Here is a 14,686-nt window from a genome sequence, read left to right as displayed (position 1 = left end):
TACCAAACAAAGCTTTTAAAAAATGATCTTAAAAATACTCAAGGAGATGAAGGAAATTACAGAAAAAGAACTAAAGGATATCAGGAAAACAATCAATGAGCGATATGAGAGTCTATGTAAAATTTGGAAAGGGACTAAACAGAACTACTGGAGTTGAAGACTAAAATAACTGAAAGGAAAAATTCCCAGAAAGGTCTCAGGAACAGATTGGAACTGGAAGAATAAAGAATCAGTGAACATGAAGACAAGATACTTGAAATGAATCAGGCTGAGGAGCAGAAGGACAAAAGAAATAGCAAAAGCAAAAATAGCCTAACAAAGTATGGGAAACCACCAAATGCACCAAGTTACACATTGCGGGAGTCCCAAAAGAAGAAGAAAAAGATAGCAGGGTAAGGGGACTAGTCAAAGAAATAATGACAGAGAATGTCCCAAACTAAGCAAAAGACCCACAAGAAGAAGCTCAAAGAACACCTAATAGGATAAACATGAAGAAAAATGCACTCCAGTCAAGAATTTTTTTTCCCATGAGGTATTTTTTTTTTAAATGAGGGAGCAATTAAGACATTCCCAGATAAACAAAGCTGAGGGAGTTCATCACCACTAAACCTTCCTTAAAAACAATGCTAAAGGGAGTTGTACAGACTGAAAGGAAAAGACACTAGACAGTGGTTAAAAGCAGCATAAAGAAATGAAGACCTGCAGTAAGGTAACCATTTAGGTAATTATAAATATCAGTATTATTGTATTGTTGGGTAGGTAGCTCCACACCTTACATACTACGAATGCTAAAGTGAAAACACATAAAAAGTAATGATAAAGGTATTTTTGGACATACAATGTACAAAAATATAAGTCATAACAAGCACCAAAGAAATGGTATGGGGACAGAGTGTTATAGGAAATGCAATATATATGCTATTGAAGTTAAGTAGGTATCAATGGGGAGGAAATACATAAGTAAATAATAAATCTTTTTTTTAAAAAGTCATTCAGATTGGAAAGGAAGAAGTAAAACTTTCCTTATTTGCAGATGAAATGGTCCTATATACAGAAAATCCTGAAAAAACAACAAATGAATTCAGCAATGTAGTGGGGCACAAAATCAACACCCAAAATCAGTAGCAATGAACAATTGGAAGAAGAAATCAAGAAAAAAAAATCCATTCAAACACCTAAACCAGAAGAATCATATCTATGAATAAATCTAACTCATGATATAAAGGACTTGTACACAGAAAACTACAAAACATTGCTAAAAGAAATTAAAGAAGACAAATAAATGGAAGGACTTTTCACGTTCACGGATTGGAAGCATAAATACCATTAAGATGTCAATACTACCCAAAGCAATTTATAGATTCAATGCAATCCCAATCAAAAGTCCAACAATCTTCTTTGAAGAAATGGAAAAGCCAACCATCAAATATATATATTGGAAGGGTAAGGAGCCCTGAATAGATAAAGCCATCATGAAAAATAAGAATGAACTTGAGGGAAGCGGACTTGGCCCAGCGGTTAGGGCATCTGTCTACCCACATGGGAGGTCCATGGTTCAAACCCCAGGCCTTCTTGACCTGTGTGGAGCTGGCACATGCACAGTGCTGTTGTATGCAAGGAGTGCCATGCCACGCAGTGGTGTCCCCTGCGTAGGGGAGCCCCACGCGCAAGGAGTGTGCCCTGTAAGGAGAGCCGCCCAGCGGGAAAGAAAGTGCAGCCTATCAAGGAATGAATGGTGCCGCACACACGGAGAACTGACACAACAAGATGACACAATGAAAAGAAACACAGATTCCTGTACCACTGACAACAACAGAAGTAGACAATGAAGAACATGAGCAGATAGACACAAAGACAACTGGGGCAGGGGGGAAGGGAAAGAAATAAAATAAATAAATAAATCTTAAAAAAAAAAAAAAAGAATGAATTTGAGACATCCTACTTCCTGATTGTAAAACTTACTACAAAGCCACAATACTCAAAACAGCCATGGTTCTGGCATAAGAACAGACATATAGACCAACTGAATAGAATTGAGAGCTCGGAAATCAACCCTCACATTTATGGCCAGCTGATTTTTGACAAGGTGGTAAAGACCACTCAATTGGGAAAGAATAGTCTCTTCAATAAATGGTGCTGGGAAAACTGGATCACCATTTGCAAAAAAAGAAGGAGGACCCCTACCACATATCATATACAAATATCAACTCAAAAAGCATCAAAGACCATAATTTATGAACTAAAACCACCAAACTCCAAGAAGAAAACATAGGGAAGCATCTTCAGGGACTTATGAAGATGGTTTCTTAGACTTTAAATCCAAAGCATAAGCAACAAAAGAAAAAAAAATACATAAATGGAACCTCATCAAAATTAAAAACTTTTTTGTCTCAAAGGACTTTATCATGAAAGTTAAATGACAACCTATACAATGAGTGAAAATATTTGGAATCCACATATTTGATAAAGGATTAATATCCAGAATATATAAAGAAATCTTTCAACTTAACAAAAAGACAAGCAACCCAAGACTTGAACAGATTTATCTCTCCAAAGAAGATATACAAATGGCCAGAAGGCACATGAAAAGATGTTCAACATCATTAGCCATCAGGGAAATGCAAATCAAAACCACAATGAGATTCCATTTCATAGCCATTAAAAAGGCTGCTTGGAAAATAACAAGTGTTGGAGAGGATTTGGAGAAATAGGAACACTCTTTCTTTGCTGGTGGGAATGTAAAATGATGTAGTCACTGTGAAAACTTTGGTTGTTCCTCAGAATGCTAAATATAGAACTATCATATGATTTCACAATCCCACTACTAGGTAGATACTCAAAATAATTGAAAGCAGGGACTCAAACAGATATTTGGACACTGTTTTTTTATAGCAGTATTATTCACAGTTTTCAAAAGATGGAAGCAATACAAATGTTCACCAACCAATAAAGAGATAAATAAAATGCGGTATATACATACAATGAAATAATATTCAGTCAGTAAAAGGAATGAAATCCTGATAAATGAAACAATATAGATGAACCTGGAAGACATCATGTTGAGCAAAATAAAACACACACAAAACTACAAATCTTATATGAAGTCACTGATTTGAAACTATTAGAATATGCAAATTCGTAGAGTCAGAATCTAAAATATAGGTTACCAGGGGACAGGAAGGGGATAGGAAATAGGAAGTTAAGGCTTGAAATGTACAGGGTTCCTGTTAGGAATGATGGAAATGTTTTGGTAATTGATGGTGGTGATGGTAGCACAAAATTGTGAATGAAATTAATAGCATTGAAATCTATATCTCAATATAATTAAAAGAGGGAAATGCTAGCTTGTATATAACAGAATTTAAAAAAAATTTTAAACCCATCAACTACAATATACAGTGAACCCTAAGGTAATAGACGGACTTTAATTAATAGTAAAATTATAAAAATGTGGTTTCATCAATTGTAGCAAATATTCCACACCAGTGCAAGGTGTTGGTGATGTGTTGGTATATTTTATTCATGATTGTTCTGTTACCCCACACATTTTCTAATAAAGAAAAAAATTAAAGTTAAATATGTAAACAAATTCATATGACTAAGTATTTTTATTTTTAGAAAAGTAAGTATAAGCATTGCAAATATTATATTGAGAATAAATCTTTAGTAATGCATTGGTCATGGAAGATGTGTTAAATGCCAAATTTTTCTTCTAGAAAGGAATATTATTTCAATAATATTGGTTTCCTCTTTTTAAACTGACAATTCCTCCAACTGATGTAAATGCCATTCTGGTTTAGGAGAATACACTGATGGGCAAGCATACCTTGATCCTTAAATACTTAATTTTTATATAAGTGGCACCAACTCTCATCTGATTATCTGATTCTTAAGTATGATTCTTAAGTACAAGCAGAAAGAAATCTTAAAGGAAGTGACAATAGTAAAAATTATTTATTTTAAGCAGTAAGTAGATCACTTTGTGCACATTATTTTTCTGTCTTCTCTCTTTTCTAACCCCTGTTCCTCCCCTCCTAACATTTTGCAAGAATGAAGAAGCTGGTGTAGTTATTAAGACAACGCTATACATCACTGTTCTGGTTCATCATAGTATGAGTATAGCTTTTAGTCACATTACTAGATTAGAATTTGCTAATGGCCAGGGTCTTTTCTTTATTAAAATAAAAACTTCTGCTCAGTGAATGACTGTTAAGAGAATGAAAAGAAAAGCCACAGACTGGGAAAAAATATTTGCAAAATATATATATGGTAAAGACCTTGTATCTAAAATATATAAAGAACTCTTTGAAATCAACAATAAGGAAACAACCAAATTTTAAACATCAGCAAGGTATACAAACAGATACCTCACTTAAAATTATTTAGAGATGACAAACACATATAATATACTCAACATCATTTGTAATTAGGGAATTGCAAATTAAAGCAATAAAAAGATACCACTAGATAACCATTAGAATGCCTAAAATTTAAAAAAACTGACAATGTTAAATGCTGGTGAAAGTGTAGGGCAGGAGGAACTCATTCAATCTGGTGAGAGCGCAAAATTGAACGGCCACTTGGTAAGACAATTCAGCAGCTTCTTACAAAGATAATCTTACCATATGACCTAGCAATTTTTCTCCTAGGTATTTACCCAATTAAACTGAAAATTTATGTTACACAAAATCCTGAACCCGAGTTTATAGCAGCTATATTCATAATTGCCCAACAGTGGAAGCAATCAAGATGTTCTTCAATTTGTAAATAGACAAACTATGGTATATATATTCAGTGATAAAAATAAATGAGTAATCAAATCATGAAAATACATGGAGGAACTTTAAATACATACTCTAAGTGGAAGAATCTAGCCGTAGGGTTTTCAATATATATGTTTAACTAATCTAAGGCCAATTTCTAATAATACTATACCATTTCACAGATAGTACAGAGACCTTATAACAGAATATTCCACTTCCTCACTCCTGTATTTTATAACATTTCTGTCATTGATTTCACTTATCCATATGTTATAATTATCTAATACATTGTTACCAGTACTTTTCCCGCTCCCCCTTCCCTCCTCATCCCCTACTGCCCCGCCTGCTGTTTTTGCTGTCTGTGTCCATTCACTGTGTGATCTTCTATATCTATTTCTCTCTCTCTCTTTTTTTTTTTTGTCTTCTTGTTTTTCTCCTCTAGGACATCAGGATTCAATCCTGGGACCTCCGATGTGGGGAGAGGTTCCCTGTCACTTGCACTGCCTCAATTCCTGGCTTCTGTTGTGCTTCGCCTTGACTCTCCCCTTTGTCTCTCTTTTCGTTGCGTCATCATCTTGCTGCATGACTCACTTGCAGAGGCACTCGGCTCACCACCCAGACACTTGCATGGGCACTCAGCTTGCTGCACAGGTATGCTTTTTATTTTTACCAGGAGGTCCCAGGGAGCAAACCTGGGTCCTCCTATATGTTAGGTGGAAGCCCAATCACTTGAGTCACATCTGCTTCCTTGTTACTACTACTTTTAACAGTTGTCTATTAGGTCAATTAAAAATAGGAAAAATAAAAGATTTTATTGTACCTTTGAGGTAGGGAAAAAGTAGGAGGAGGGAGATAACTCAGCAAAGGAGGAGGACCAATGGAAAATTACCATCAGCTAATACTTAACCTAGCAGAAAATCACTTGCCCAAGGCCTAGGGCCCAAGGCCTAGTGCTGGAAGATACCAGATGACAAAAGGCCCACCCATCACCTGAGCTTCACTGACCCTTCCCCTGGACAGTTCTCACTTCAGCAGGAATACTGAGTCAGGAAAAAGTTGTAGTTGTCAATCCCTCTTTTGCATAAGAAAGAACAAGTGAGAATGTTGGAACTTAAAGTCCTCACTGACGTGGAGGGGGAGAAAGAGGGAGAGTCCAGCCTTAATAAAACAGCACCACCAGCCCAGCAGGTGCACCTTGTACAATTCATACAAGCTTGAGTGTGCACTCTCACTTTACATTCAATTTTGCTACTGTATGACTTGTCCTTGAATTCTTTGACTGTGTCAAGAACCCTCCTACCCTAGGTTGAGGTCTTTCTTCAAGACCTCCCAGAGCCTCTCTGACATCACCTTCAATTATATCTTCTCTGATGTATATATTTTTTTGAATATCTGGGGGACCTATATCATTTTCCTTCTCTCTGAAGGAAGCATTCAGATATTCTTTTAACATTTTTGGCTGAGCAAATCTATGGGTGATAAATTCCCTCAATTTTTCCTTGTCTTAGAACCTATTTGTCTTTCACTTTTGAAGAATAATTTCACTGGATATAGAATTCTAGATTATTTTTTAACACTTTAAATATTTTACTCCACTCTCTTCTTGCTTGTATGGTTTCTTATGAATGGGCCGATATAAATCTAATCCTTCTACTCTATGTAAGGTGTCTCGCCGAACCTCTGACTTCATTTTAAAATTTCCTTTGTCATTGGGTTTCTGTGGTTTGAACATGGCATATGGATATTAGAAGGATAAAAAGAGTCCTCCTTATCCTCAGTGTGTGTTATGATTAATCATCCCCACTTTTATAGTAGCTCCCTATTGTGCCAGCTGGTTCACCAACCTGAGACAAAAATGGCTAAAGTGCAGTTTCAGTTTCTAATTCTCAACTTCCAAATAAGCAGTTTGAGTTTTCCCCTTGAGCAGCAGGAACTCCAAACTCATCAATCCCAGTTTCATAAATACAAAAGACAAAAATTCTTCAAGTGGGTTCTTATGTTTAATAATTACATGGATCACCTCTACCTTGACCTTCTTGTCTCCTGGAACTTTAATGAAGAGAAAAACTGCCACAACTGTACATTGCAGAAGCACCAGTTCAGGAAACTTCCAGCAAATGATCCCTTTATTACTTGTACAGAATAAGGAATCCAGAAAAGGAAAATAATCTCATTTTCACTTAGCATAAAGAGTCCAAAAGAGCAGGGGAAGAAGTCCCATAACGGCTGGTCTCCTGGGGTGGCTGAAAAACTGTTTGTGTTGGGGTCAGTAGATAGCAGCTCCATATGACCCACTTTGCAACAGAAAAGAGAGGCAAATCTGTCCTGTTTGGCTGTGATATTTATCCATTCTGTGAGGTAGGTGCCTGCCACTGAGAATCCCTATTCTGATAAGCATCTGGGGCTGCTTCTTCCTGGTTTCCTGGGCCCCTTTTCAGGTTTAAGGTCTGGCCAGACTTTTCATTAAACTTAATGAAAACCCACTTTGTGGAACAGCACACACAATTTTAAAAAAAGGAGCTGGGGGTAGCAGAAGGCTTCTTAGTGTGTGTTTGTGACTTTTTCAGAGAAGGAAGTCAGGGTAGATAAGGTCTAGGCAATGGCCTCTTAATTTGTGGCTGTGATTTCCCTAACAGGGATAGCAGGAGGGACTGGGGAAAAGAGGTGGGGCTTCCTCCTACAAGAAAAATTTAAAGATTAAGTCAAGCCTGCCAAAATACCCTACAGAAGGCCATGGAGTCCCCATCTTTCTCCAAAAATGCCCTTGGCCCTAAGGTTAAGGGGGTAAGAAACTTGGTAGTGTTGAGCATTCAATTGACAAGGCATTGTGTAGCCAAGCCCCAGGTATACAAAGGACTTCTGAAAATTGAAAGGAGAAAGAACATAAACACAACAGAGAAGCAAGCAAGATACAGGAATTGGAAGGAAAAAAAAAGGTGAATAGCTCCTAAGCATATGGAAGATGTTCAACCTCAGCAATAATGTTAATAAAAGAAGTGATAATAAAACCATAGGCAGATAACGTGGAGTCCTAACTAATGGAAAAGGAAACAGATTCTTGCCAGACCTACTGCTTATCAGAATTCCTTCTTTTCCCATTACTAAAATTCCTTTCTGAGTTTTTCTTACAGGCAGTTAAATTTAGCCTCAGTCAAAACTCAGCCACTGATGGAGAATGCGCAGATAGTCACATTGCTCAAAGCTTGTTGAGGAAGATGTGCTCCAATCAGCAATTTCTCAAAAGGCTGTCAAACAGAAAAGGAAGAACATATGATGCCCAAGTACTAGGAACTATAAAAGATTCTTTTTTTTACCAAGGGAAACTAACTTTGGAGAGGGTAAAGAGAGATCCTGGAGTGAATGAAGCACCACCAAATACATATATACATATATCATATAAATGTAAAAGATAAGTGAAGACCAAATGAATATGCTTATTTTATTGTACAATATTCAACATGAGGATCAACTGACTATAGTCTTAGTAAGTTCTCACTGAAAACATCCAATTAGATCTATAATAGATTCCTTTTACCACTCTGCCATAGTGACACTATGTTCTAAAAGCATAATACAAGTTAATGGAACCTATAAATATTTTTATAGAAATTTAGGTTTCCAGTAACACTTTATCATGAAATCTCTTGGCACCATGTAACTTTCTTTCACAACCCTTACCACCTGTAATTTTACTTATCTTTTTGGAATTATTTGATTAATTCCTGTCTCTTTCACTACACCATAATTTCAATACGAACAAGTGCAACCAGATTTTATCTAGGTTCTTGACTATGCTATAGAAATGAATTTCAAAAACACGTCAGGTTAGTTAGGCCAGTAATTTATTAAGGTAGGGAAGGAAAAGAAATGGGAGAAAATAACAGATCATGGGTCTCAGGTAGAGAGGAAGGTGCTGAAAAGTGATAAAGTGGGCTGATTTACAGACTATGGTTTCCCACTATAGATTATAAATGCCCAGGTTTTACTTGCATGTTGATACATGCAGGGGGACATGGCGAGATTAGGGTACAGAAGGCAAAAACAGGGGTCAAAAAACAAGAGAGAGTTAGCCTTTGCTCTTGTTTTTTTTTTTTTTAAGATATATTTATTTATTTATCTCCTCTTCCCCTGCCCCAGTTGTCTGTTCCCTGTGTCCACTTGCTGTGTCTTCTTTGTCCACTTCTGTTGCTGTCAGCGGCACGGGAATCTGTGTTTCTTTTTGTTGCATCATCTTGTTGTGTGTGCAGTGCCATTCCTGGGCAGGCTGCACTTTCTTTCGCACTGGGCGGCTCTCCTCCTGGGGCGCACTCCTCATGCATGGGGCTCCCCTACGTGGGGGACACCCCTGTGTGGCACGGCACTCCTTGCGCGCATCAGCACTGCGCATGGGCCAGCTCCACACTGGTCAAGGAGGCCCGGGGTTTGAACCGCAGACCTCCCATGTGGTAGACGGACGCCCTAACCACTGGGCCAAGTCTGCTTCCCTGCTCTTGCTTTTTAAACCATTAATTATTCCACCCCTTTGCTCATGGCAGGTGTATTAGTTAGTCAAAGGGATGCTTATGCAAAATACCAGAAATCAGCTGGCTTTTACATAGGGTATTCATTTGGGGTAGAAGCTTTGTTACCAGTCCATAAAACATAAGTTATTCCCTCACCAAAGTGTTTCACTATGTGTTGGAGCAAGATGGCTGCTAATGGGTGCCAGGATTCAGACTTCTTGGATTCCTCTCTTCCCGGGGTTCACTTCTCTCAGGGATCAGCTCCTCTGTTTTCTCCACAAGGTCAGCTATAGACTAAGAGGCTCTCCAGGTTTTGCCTCTTTCTACAGGGTGAGCTGTAGACTATCAGACAAACAGCTCTATCTCTCTGCCTGGGGCTTCTGTTTAAGGAGATGTTTCTCTATTCCTCTGTGTTTTTTTCCTGTGTGTTCACTTCTGGGCTCCAGCTCAAAAACTCCAACTATCTCTTTTGCCATGTTGTTTTCTTTGTGAGTCCTTGCCCACCAAGGGGGCAGGGAAGCAACATCCTACTGATGTGCCCCAATCAAAACCTGAATCATTATTCAATCAAGTAAACCTCTGAATCCACTATAATCTAATATGCCCAGAGGAAAATCCTGTTTAAAAACATAATCCAATATTTCTTTTTGGAATTCATCAATAATATCACACTGCTACAGAAGGGGAGGAATCCCAGCTGTTTGCTGTTTTGATTGATTGCCCCACCCATCAATCCCCAGGAGGGTCCAATAATAAGACCCCTGAAGAATATCCAGGGCCTCTCCTGGCTTTGGAGGAAATCTTGTTCTGAACTGGATTTCTCAGGAGAATCTTCCAGCAGCCATCTTGGGGTTATTGATATCCATGTGGACTTCTTGCCAAGTTCCAGATTCATCTATTAATTCTCCATCTTACCAGCCTGCTTCACAAGGACCATGTCTGCTTTTATTCACCATTTTTTCCCAGCACAGATAATATTGATTAGCACAGAATCAGTGCTCAGTGATTATTTCTGAGCCAGTAAATGAACTTTTCAAGAATGCATTCATTCCATTGTTAATTGAATACAAAGATCTGATTGAAAAAGTTCCATTTATATAATTCAGATTTTTAAATTTCATTTTCTTTATGATTTAGTTACATACCAATTTGTGATATGCAAAATGTCACTATTCAAATTTATTTTTAGCCCAATGATTCCTACCACCTACATAATAATTCTACTTACTTTTCTCGATAACAAAGCATTTCTAAAACTAAACTTAGCCTTCTACCATTTTTGCCATTGATACCACAATTTGTCAGCACCAAGGTGATGGGTGGAAAAACAAGATAAAGAGCAAGCTGGTGCTGCTGAAACAAAATGAGTGATCTGAGCATCAGGGTTAGAATCTACATCATATACCATACTTTAGCATATTAATAATTACAATAATTACAGCATTTTTAGTCCCTTCCTGTGTAAGGCATGGTATTGAATGATTTATGCATAGTCTTAAAATTATTCCCACAAAAAGTACTGCAATTTGGAGTTGTGGAGGAGACATTAAGTAACTGCCCAAGGTCAGACAGTTAGCTAATTGCTGCCTGCAGATACACTCACATCTGTTTGACACCAAAACTCTTGTTTTTAATACTATATTCCAAGCACTGATTTGGAGAAACTTATGTGATACCAGAAAATCTTTTATTCTGAGACAAAGTTAAAATTATTCTTTTATTTTTAATACTGTATGTCATTCCTTTACCAATACAAACTGATTCCTTGCTGTTCTCTGGGTCAGCTTTCAACTCAGCCTGTAAATTAAGATGTTCGCTTACCTCATCTGCTAAAAACAGCCCCTCCCTACTTTAGTCATGCTCTTCTCTTGACCTTCCTGAAACATCCATGCTCATCTCCAAATATGCATTTGCAGAGTGGGTCTGTTGCATAAGTTGCTCTTCCCTTCCAAGGACAAAGCCCATGCTTCCTCAAGTTCAAATGTGACTCATCTCATTCAGGATGCCATACCTGAATAATGTTGCTCCACAATCATCTTCCCTTTCCCTTGTAAAGATTTCTCTCTGTATTTCTGATGATAATCTAGACCTCATTTCCAGGCAATTCATGCCTTTTTATTTGTTCATTCATTTATTATCCTATATATATTGATCACCTACTTGGTGCCTGGTAGTGATATAAGTGCCAGGAAATACAATAGTGAACAACAGAGGAAAGTGCCTTTTTACTTGTAAAACATATATTCTAGTGTGGAATGTACATAATAAACAAGCAAACCAACAAATGAATAAGATAATTTGAGAAAGAATTAGAAATTAATAAAACAGGGTGCTGATCAAGAGTACCTAGGTGGCCACTTTAGACTGGGTGTTGAGAAAGCCTTTATGAGGTAGGAAGGTTTGAATTTTTGAATATTGTAGACAAGACTTAAAAGAAGAAACCAGCCTTTGCAGATGTGAAGACAAAACACTGCAGATGTCAGTTACAAGGTCTGGAAAGAGAATGAACTTGGCATGCTTGAGAGACATCAAGAGGTTGCTAAGGATGGAACATAGTGGGGAAAACAGTGGTAGAAGGTGAGGTTGGAGACATGAAGAATGGCAAAGGGTTTTTAAGCTAGTTGCAATGGAAGTCACTGGAGGAATTTAAAAATGGAAAGACATAATCTATTTCTCTTCTAAAGAAATTACTTTGGCTGCTAAATGAAAAATGACTTGTATGGAAGCACGAATGGAAGAAGGGAGATTCCAAGGGAAGAGTGATACATGTTTGGATTATCAGAGAGCACTGAAGATAGGGGAAATACATTAGCAATGCATGTTGGAGATATGGCCAACATGACTTGCGGCTGAGTATATTAATACTAAAATCTATGTTCTTTTTTTTTTTTTTTAAAGATTTATTTATTTATTTAATTTCCCCCCCTCCCCTGGTTGTCTGTTCTTGGTGTCTATTTGCTGCGTCTTGTTTCTTTGTCCGCTTCTGTTGTCATCAGCGGCACGGGAAGTGTGGGCGGTGCCATTCCTGGGCAAGCTGCACTCTCCTTTCACGCTGGGCGTCTCTCCTCACGGGCGCACTCCCTGCGCGTGGGGCTCCCCCACGCGGGGGACACCCCTGCGTGGCAGGGCACTCCCTGCATGCACCAGCACTGCGCATGGCCAGCTCCACACGGGTCAAGGAGGCCCGGGGTTTGAACCGCGGACCTCCCATATGGTAGACGGACGCCCTAACCACTGGGCCAAAGTCCGTTTCCCAAAATCTAAGTTCTTGAGCCACTGGTTGGATAAATAGACTATTTTCAGATGGAGGATAAGTAAGATTTGAGGCCAAAACCAAGAGTCCCAATTTAACCATCATGTGTTTGACATGCCTGTTAGATACCAGTGTAGAGACTTGAAGTAGATAAGGCCAGAGATATGAATTTAGGAGGCAACAGCAGTTGAATGGCAATTGAAGACATAGTACTTGATATTGGGTAGGAATGTAAGGATACCAGTAGAGGGCCTATAAAATAGAATTTCTCCATTTTCAGCTACTTTCAGTTATTTCAGAGATGTATGTCCAGTATGCAGTGATGGTTAATTTTGTTTCATGTATGAATATCTACTCCATGGCTACTCTATAAGCTCTTCAAGAGGAGTATCTCATATTTCTTTATTTCTTTGTTTATGGATAACTGAATTGAAATGAATTAAAGTGAAGGAAAATGAGGAGTCAATAGAATCAGAGAACTTCTGCAAGTTTTTTAATGAGAGCATTTTTCTCCATTACTTTTAAACCCAATTGAAAATAATAGGTTTTGCATTACTAAGATGTCACTGCTACTGCTCAATTTGGAAAAAGAAAACATTTCCCTTTTTTAAAATTGCTTTTCTCAGTTTCATACAGGGACATTTATTTAAAAAGTTCTGTAATGAAAATTCTTTTCTGACTCTGTGTTTCTTAGAAAAGTACTATTTCTTCATTTCTACAAATATTTGGGATGAACCAGCAGGGGACTATCTCATTCTGAACTCCCTCAAAGTAGACCCTGAGCTAAAATTTGAGTAAAAGCAGTTTATTTGAGTAGTACTCTCAGGAAATACAGGGAATTGAGACAGGAAGGTGTAGGGACATTCAATGGCATATTAACAAACAAATTACCACTGTGGGCAACTAAAACTTGATTTTGCTGGGGATCTTCGGAATCAAGTGTAGAACATACAGCTCAGGTCTGAAGAAGGCGGCACATTTCATGCACTCCTGGCAGCCATTTTGTGCTGATTTTTCCCAGAACCATTACGTTCTGAACATTTCACTCAGGGCTGGGTTCAGGCTGAGTGGACTCCTATGATAGGAGACCGCCTACCAATAAATGATATTAAATATTGGAAGTTGGATATTGGGTTGTAACAGCATGAAATGGGGAGTGTGAAGGATGGGGTGAAGCACTGACCACTTGTGAGGTAGTGAGGGAATGCCAGAAATCTGGTTAAATAAGATTTTAAACAGTCAACTGGTTTCAGCATGTTAGAAGTTTCCTTTACAACTTTGCAAACAGCTTCAGTCTGATGGCATGGTCTTTTCAAATGAAATAGCAATGGGGTCATAAAATTCACTTATTATTTATTTAAACAAATAATAAGCAAGAAATAAAGTGTGTGAAAGAAAGGGAGAATATGTTGGTGGTATGAAATTTTAACCTACAATTTGAATTTAAATTTAAAAGGAAAGCAATATATTTACTTGACTATTTCTTCATTTCAAGATTTAGGGAATGTTAGAAGAATCATGCCTATAAAAAGGAAGAAATTGGAGAAAATAAAGTGGTAGAGAAGATGGAAAAAATGGGAAGTATTTGGCTTACACTTATAAACCTTACTCCTGAAATAATGAAGCTAAGCCTAATTATAATTAATACCTAAGAGTTACATCCTGAAAACCTTCTTGTTATTCAAATGTGGCCTCTCTCTAAGCCAAACTCTGCAAATAAACTCACTACTTCTGCCGCCCTCCCAACATTGGACATGTCTCCCAGAGATGAGCCTCCTTGGCAATGAGGTATTACCATGTGAGAATTTTTTTTAAAAATCCAAAAGTGATGCATTTGGAGAAAGATCTTAACCAAAAGAGGACAATATTAAGTAAAATATATAGTTTTTATGGCTAAGAGATTTCACTAGATTTCAAACTGACTCAGGCAGTCATTCTGTAGGTTACACTTATGCAATCACAGCCAGACTTCATAAACTGATGCGGTAAATAAAGCTTCAGACAAAAGGGCTCCTGAGAACCCTAGGGACAGCTGGACACCATAGGCAAGCCACACGGCCAGATGAAATCAACACCCCCTCAATTGGGTTTTATCTGGCAATACATGTAAATCTATATCCCCAATATAATATAGTTATACTCATTTATAAATCCCCTAACCATGATTC

The sequence above is a fragment of the Dasypus novemcinctus genome, chromosome 11 (assembly GCF_030445035.2).
Source record: "Dasypus novemcinctus isolate mDasNov1 chromosome 11, mDasNov1.1.hap2, whole genome shotgun sequence".
Taxonomy (NCBI): domain Eukaryota; kingdom Metazoa; phylum Chordata; class Mammalia; order Cingulata; family Dasypodidae; genus Dasypus; species Dasypus novemcinctus.
The sequence above is the reverse complement of the archived record's forward strand: the minus strand, read 5'-3'. Positions refer to the sequence as shown.